We start from the raw sequence: 6,717 nt of genomic DNA, 5'->3' as shown, positions 1-6,717 counted from the left end.
TTCATTTTATTAAGTAAACAGTTAGTAGCACATATTTTTCAGACAGTGACAAACCAGTATAGAATATCGTTTGACGTAAGTGTTCATGTGTGAGGACGTTCACTGATGCGTTGGGAGAATGAAACATAGACTAATGCGGAGATAGGAAATATACAGAGTAAGAAATTATACTTCGATTTTACTCCGTTAGAACATTTACCTTTTTCTAAGGAAAACAACATTATAATTCTTCGCCATATATTTTCATTATTTTTAATCATCTAGCAGAATTGCATACGGCGTAAATTAATAAATACTTGACTGTTAGATATAATAATATTTTTAATAATACAAATGTGTTATAAACATATCTGAAAAAATAAACATATATACCATCACTATAAACGTAACTTTTCGTCAAAAAATGTGAAATGCAAATCGCTTAATCATCCTTTGGGCGTATTGTATTTATTTGATCAAAATTCATAAATATTTTTGACTAATTTTATTTTTATAACAATGAGTGAGCAACAGTTCGGATTTGACGTTCTGATGATTTTACTTTATTTCTACATTTAAACAACCATCTTACTTTTGATAACAAATCCAATATCGATAACAATTATTTCGTAAAGCAAAAATACATGTCAAATATTAAATGTAATAAGATACAAAAAGCCTGATGATGGTTGCTTAAACTCGTAATTTTTCTTTTCTTTGTTCATATCATGTTATATGATGACAGCTAAATGTACGAAACAATCTTGATTTTAATAACTGAAAGTGGAATTATGCCCATCCAAGTGTAAATAGTCAGTGAACCGGTAGAAAAAAGGCGCCATGTTTTGTCATAATGTTGTTCTATTTGGTATTTAAATATATTGAAAATTAATAATCATCCACAAACGTCATTATCTATGAATATCGCTTAAAATGTATTGAAAAACTGCCTTGAAAGACATTTATTATCTTTTGTTTCATCATACTTTTGAACGTATTAAGTACCTTAAAACGCGTGATTTAATAAATAATAGACGGCGGAAAAGATAAAGCGATTGTCTGTACATTTTATTGATCAAGTTTTATCTGGTAGATATTTGATTTATGATAACAAAATACCGTGTTAAGGTAGGACAAGTAGGTGATAGTCATGTCAACAGTGTTGATAATCACTTTCTTAAGGTAAGGGTTCAGTTTGAATTGTATAACATATTTCTACATTGTAAAGGAAATATTTGTTTGTACACCATTCCCTTACAAAAAATCTATTTTATATTTCAAAGTTTTTTAAAAAGGCAATTTTTTTACTATCCCTTTTGAATAAAAGCCTAAATTTAGTGTCAAAGCATAATAATTCTTTTTGTAATAAGTTAAATGATTTTAAAATGAAACTATACTTTTTAAAAAAAATAGTTTAAGCCCCCCTAACTTTTAAATCGGTGGGTATTTGGGTTTTTCCCTCCGTCCCCCCCGCTTACAATAAAATAGAAAGCAGATTTGATATTATGCACGATTTTTCTTCTTTTTATATTTTTTTTGTATTCCTTTTTTGAAAAATGGGTTGCTATGGCAACAAATAGACTGATATTATGACTCATTTAGCAATATAAGTGATAACTCTATATATACTGAACATATTTCTAATGAAGCTGAAAATATGGATAGAAATACGTATGAAGAAAGGGAGTTAATTTGAGCTGCCCTTCTAACCCAGCAACGGCGATCATAGTAACATTTTAACGCAGTTAAATCATTTTCACTACAAGGTCTTTTTTTTCGTTAGGTGTTTTCTTCAAATTTCAAGTACAAGTATATGTTTCAGATCATGATTTATCATATATGGCAAGGTTCACAATTTGAGCACCCAAGTTACCAGAATTTATACCCTTGAACACAGAATTCTAATTAAAAAAAGTTTATTTTTTTCTACTTTGTCCACCAATTTCAACACAATTTTAGTCATAATATTATATCTAAGCCAACTATCCAGTCTTCTTGTAGAAAAGGATAATAGATAGTGAATGACTCTTATCCAATATGGTATCCGAATCGGCGAAAAGAGGCAAATGATGATGATAATGGTAATGATAATGTCAATGATTACGACTGACAATTATGATCTACATTCAAATATATGTTTCTGATCATCGCCCACATCATAGATGGCAAGGTTCATATCTGTAGCACCTTTTATAAGAACCATCATACTTGAACTAAGAATGTTTGGGAAAATAAATGTGGTTTTTTTTTTCCTTAACTAATTTTTTTCTTTAGGTATCTGCCACAAACTTAAAATATGTGATCCTTATCATTACTCACATCATGTGTAAGAAGATTCAATACTTTAGTTTGACTATATCTAGGATGATGTCCCCCTTGAACGTTTTTTTTCTAGAAATTATTATCCCCAGACTTTTTAAATTCTTAATTTCCACATCATAATGATATGGCAAGGTTTATAAATCTAGCGCCTATGTTTCCAGAATTATAACCGATTAATAAACTTTAAAAGTTTCGGATCCTTATTTATTCCATAACTTTCTTTTCTTCAGGGATTTTCTTTTATATTTTAAATATGATTTTGTGTCATATGTGATTACATTTAAAATTACTGCCCCCGTGTTTCCAAAATAATTTTCATTTTGAACTTGAAATTCATTTAACAATTTTTTTCACTTGTCTTCTTTGTCACTAAAATTGAAATATAAGACTTTGATAAATGTTCTCTGATATCACTCACATCATGTATGGTAAAGTTTTTAAGCCCAGCATCTTTATTTCAAGAGCTATCAAGAGAATTGTGCTTTGAAAATGTTATAAATGTATTTTGGTTACTAGTACAACCAAGGATGTTTTAAGATTTGCCTTTTGTCTGTCGGCTTGTCTGTCTGTTTCCTCATTTCACTTTTAAAAACTTTGAACTTTTCCAACAAATTTAAATTAAATAGAGAAAAAGTTTAAACAATGGTTGTATATATTCATCCAGAGAAAATTGAGTTTTTCATGATCTGTTGTATATGCATAATCACTTATTATGCATGAAAGCGTATTAGACATGACTGATACAAACAAACTAAGAACTCAAAATATTAAATTATTCATTTTCCACAATGGCATAATTGAATGGTCATGACTCTTCAGAACGTTGCTGACAAAATTCTTGTTGGGCTCCAACAGATAAGGGACTTTTGTACTGTTTGCAATATTTTGATTATTGCTTGTTTCTAGTAGTCTTTGATGGAGGCAACTACAGCGCTTACATTTGAATGGTCATATTAAAATGCATTTTAAATGAATTAATTCAGTTAGTTCGTAACTAACTGTTTTGCGATGCTTTTTTGTGAGTATTTGTTTAAAATACTTGGGGTGATTCATTGAGATAATGTTTATGTCACCTTTTCTAGTGTACATGTTACCTCTGATACCCTTTCCAATTCAATTTTGTTTAGTTCCTCCAATTGTTTTCCCGTAGCAAGGAGGCGTGGGCGGTAGTTTGCACTTGACACTACCGTCCATGAATAGGCTCAATCAAACCGAGCATGCAACATTTTAAATTTTGCCGTTTTGGACTCTCTTTCGGGATTATATTTGTAATTCTCTCTTGTTTGCAACAAAAAAATTATACAGAGATACATGCATTAAGAAAGTCCAACAGAGCCAAATCTAAAATGCTTCAGGCTAGGGTGTTGAAATCCTGCTTATGAACGACAGTAGTACTGTCCTCGTCCACTGGCTTGTGTTAAAATATGATAAACAAGATCAACAAGGAAAGGCGGCGTTCAATGAACGCAACCCCCATATGACCCAGCAACAAGAACCAATGGCAAGGAGCCCAGGCGGACCCCAAACATAAAAAGGACAGGGCAACGACACGTTAATCATTAAATGATAAATAATTTGTAACTGATTAGGAATTAAGTTGATTAGATATTTAGATATATAAGTACTACCTTTGTAATTAATCTTGAAAATATATACTGATACTTGTATTTTTCAACTGCAAGTTTACCTATAACCTTGGTTAAGAAGTAAGGGACTTCAACTTTTTCAATCGTTAAAATATTTTCAAAATATTTTTATTTTGTAATTGCAACCTTGTGTGTTCCCTACTAAACCATCAAACTCACATATTTTAATATGCTATATGTTTAATTGTATCTTTTTTTAAGGACAACGTATTATGTTTGGTGTTTAAGATAACATTCTTTACAACTATATGTAACATGGTAGTTGTATCTTTAATTTGCTATAAATCTGCCACTTAATTTGTCGACATTATGTCAAATTAAACTATTCATTTTGATCAATAATTGGCTGATTTGATGTGTCTTAGCATTCACATGCTTCAAATATATTCACTGATTACAAATACAATGCAAATACATGATCACTGCGCATCAACAACGAAGATGACAACGATAACGATATTATAGTCGCATGTGACAGTACGCACTAAGCAGTTGGCAGTAAGCATAATGCGAGTTGCAATAATTTGTTGTTTCATATTATGACAGCAGGTGTCGCTTTGGTCGGTACATTCCCGTTATTTTCCGGATGATCCCGTATTTTGGCAAAGTTGCGTCCACTTTATATAGGGGCGAATACAGAACAGGTGTTAGTTGGAGACTGACATGTAAATTTACTGAAAAACAAGAGAACACGATGCGACGAGAGACGAAAAGTGCGTGTTTTTTTGAAGATTCCGCCAGCATGTGGAAAAAAAGTTATATATATGTCTCTAATAACTCATCCTACAAGTGGCCAACTCACCTCTTATACAATTGTTTACACTTCTTTTTGAGCGTGTGTGATAAGTGAAATTGAATTTTATCAAACTTTAAGGTGGCACAAAAGGTGACATGTGTGTGTTTTTATTTATCTCGTGCGCACGAGAAACTGTGTCGTGGCCACGGGTTACTAAGTCGTGGCCACGAGATAATTAAGTCGTGGGAACGAGATACTATGTTGTGGCCACGAGTTACTAAGTCGTGGCCACGAGGTAAATTAAGTCGTGGGAACGAAGGTAACTTAGTCGTGGCAACGAGTTACTAAGTCGTGGCCACGAGATAAATATGTCGTTGGAACAAGTTACTATCTCGTGGCCACGTGGCCACGAGAAAGTTAAGTCGTGCGAACGAGATGAATAATCAATCAAATTACACTATTTATATGAATTTTCCTAACAATGATGCCCCTACTTCACTTGCCCGTAAAAGTGCCATTTACACAAGTTATTGATTGGTCAAAGATTTAGCGTCATTGTGACCCTGATTTCTGACCAAAATCGCCTAAAAATTATTAGGTGTCATCTACTGATCTATTTAGGTTATATAAACTACGGCTTAATTCTTTCTAAATCATTCATCAGACAAGGATTTTACATGAAGTGTCATGTTTTATCTGACCTGTGACCTCAAACATCCTTATAGGATATCTACTGTCGCATGGGCAATGTCCCTTCCAAGCACTAAGTCCCTCTCAAGTTATGGTATACTAGTAAACAATGTTAACAGGCCTTTGTACGTACAAAATGACCAATTCTATCATAGAATTTGTCCCAAACAAAGGGCTATAACTTAGTCAAAATTAATGTCTGATTTATGGCCTTATGATTCTAAGAACATGTATTAAGTTCAAAGTGAACACTTCAGTATTTTCAAAGATTAATGTTGCACGTAAATCTTTAAACAGAAATTTTCTAAGTTTAAAAAAATCATGGTGTAAATCTTATTTAATTATCTCGTCTGCACGACTTAGTTTATCTCGTTCCCCCACGACTTAAACGACATAGTAACTCGTGGCCGTGACATAGTATCTCGTGGCTACGATATAGTATCTCGTTTCCCACGACTTAACTAAATCTCGTGGCCACGACTTAGTAACTCGTGGCCACGACACAGTATCTCGTGCGCACGAGATAAATAAAAACACACACATGTCACTTAGTAAACTCGTGGCCACGACTAAGTACAGTACAAACTTGATTTTTTTTTTTTTTGTAAAATAAAAAATAAATATAATTTGGCTTCACACAAAACATCGTGCTTTAAATACTTTACACTGTAAGTGGGCAGTATGAATATTCATGTATAGTGTTATTACAAAAATATATATAGAAGTTTCTTTTAAAGACAGGCACAACTTTACTTGACCCGTAATAAGGAAAGCAGATTCCTACACATTATGTGTATGTGTTTTTATTTAAATTAAACATATTTAGTAAGAATTTTATAGATTTCAATAAATTTCTGTGATAAAAATATATTACTGAAGCACAAATGTATGTGAATGTGGTGGTGTGTGCGGGATGTCTGATCTATAATCAGACACACATATGCCCAACATTTGTAATTGACTATGCACATGTCACAAAAATAAACAACTTCCTTCTTCCCTTATTTTACATGTATATTTTAATGTGTTACATACCTATTCGCCATTATTAGTGACTCTGAGACATTCTATTAAGTTAAAAAAGGCCAAATTAATAAGTTTTGCTTTTAATGTCCAAGTCATTAGATAAAGACCTTCGCAATCGCAGTACCTAGGCAGGTGCTTAACAACTGGATGACAGCATTATATGTTTTGATAAGGGAGTACACTATGAACCACTATTGCATGAAACGTACAACGTATTATATTCTATCCCAGCTCATCAACGTATCTTTAGGGGTAGGTGAAGCCCTTAAGCCAAAGCCTTGAATCGCCACTGTACGTATAACTGCCCCATTGAATAAC

At 32.5% G+C, this 6,717-nt stretch overlaps 1 protein-coding gene across 1 annotated transcript in view; it reads left to right on the top strand.

Moving 5' to 3' along the window:
* Positions 1-26: 26 nt before the first annotated feature.
* LOC132752390 (uncharacterized) overlaps positions 27-6,717 on the top strand; it is an 81,134-nt gene continuing 74,443 nt past the window's right edge. The window contains exon 1 of the mRNA XM_060742710.1: positions 27-157. The gene's annotated coding sequence lies outside the window, so the exon portion shown is untranslated. The remainder of the gene's footprint in view (positions 158-6,717) is intronic.

The sequence above is a fragment of the Ruditapes philippinarum genome, unplaced genomic scaffold, assembly GCF_026571515.1.
Source record: "Ruditapes philippinarum isolate M1 unplaced genomic scaffold, ASM2657151v2 ctg239_1_1_1_1, whole genome shotgun sequence".
Lineage (NCBI taxonomy): Eukaryota > Metazoa > Mollusca > Bivalvia > Venerida > Veneridae > Ruditapes > Ruditapes philippinarum.
The sequence above is the reverse complement of the archived record's forward strand: the minus strand, read 5'-3'. Positions and strand labels throughout refer to the sequence as shown.